The following is a 1,214-nucleotide window of genomic DNA, read 5'->3' on the forward strand; positions in this document are numbered from 1 at the left end:
CGTAGAATTTGCAGGTAAGTAGAAATAAGAAAGACGCTGGAACACCTCCTATGCCTCTGTACGGCCTTATCTAGAACTCTACGTAAACTTCAGCTCATATTAATAATTAACCCTAATCTGCCATTAAAAAAGACCTGTAGGTATATGTCGTGACATCAAGCCGGTATAACCTAACCTAATCTAGTTAGTAACATTGCGCTAACATATTGGTGAGAAAATGCTTCTTACCGCTATGGAGAGCTACGGTCAAAGCTAACAAGATATGGAGAATTGAAAACAGCTAATTAAAACAATTAAGTTTTTGCATTCTTAGCTTTTACATATTTTCTGTCTTCTCTAGAGTGTAACTATTTATTTGTGCAGGTCTGTACGCTTACATAAACATTTTTTTGCCTACATGTTTTAACTTCTTTCTGCGTTGCTGTACTTGGAAATATTGTTTACGAGCTTACGATAAAGAAAAATACAACCACACTAACGCTGAAAGCAACTTCCATCTTACATGCCCCCCCTTTACCTGTCTACCTGTCAAAAAGGCAAACCGCGATTGCTTTCGATGAGACGCGGTAGATAACCAAAGAGTTGCATGCTATGCCAACTACCCGAAAAGCGGCATCGGGCGTGCTACACGCGCGGACTTCATACACAATGGCAGCTTTTATGAAGCCGTCGGCCCCTGTAAGTAATTACATACATAAATAGTATGATTCGGTAAATATTTATATTGGAGAAAGTATTGTTTTTAAATTTTGTTTCGTAATTTGCAATCTCCTGTGTTCAAATCACAAAACTTCCAGAATTTTGTGGGAAGCATACTTTTCAGCATATGTCATTATGGAAAAAAATTTAACCTCTTCTTCCTGAGTTCGTAGAAGGTCAGTTTGATTTTCTATCAGTCACTCGTAGCTAGTCTATCAGAATAGAGTCTGAATTTACCTATTCCCGTAGAGAGGTATCTACTGGAGCCGTATTAATTGTTATGAACAATTATTGATGGTGAATGCGTTCTATGGATTATATTTTCTTCTCGCTGGAGGACAATTGATATTGGCGTTGGGAACCAAAACACGCGGGCCGTTTGTTCATCATTGACTGTTCCGTTGATGTTTCATCGGTAGAAAATATCTTCAAGAATATTCGCTTTAGAAATATGACAAACTTGATAATTCTGGGTTTTGTGATATGTTTCGCACATCTCTTTAACATATTATACA

The sequence above is a fragment of the Bactrocera tryoni genome, unplaced genomic scaffold (genome assembly GCF_016617805.1).
Source record: "Bactrocera tryoni isolate S06 unplaced genomic scaffold, CSIRO_BtryS06_freeze2 scaffold_564, whole genome shotgun sequence".
NCBI classification, from domain to species: Eukaryota; Metazoa; Arthropoda; class Insecta; order Diptera; family Tephritidae; genus Bactrocera; species Bactrocera tryoni.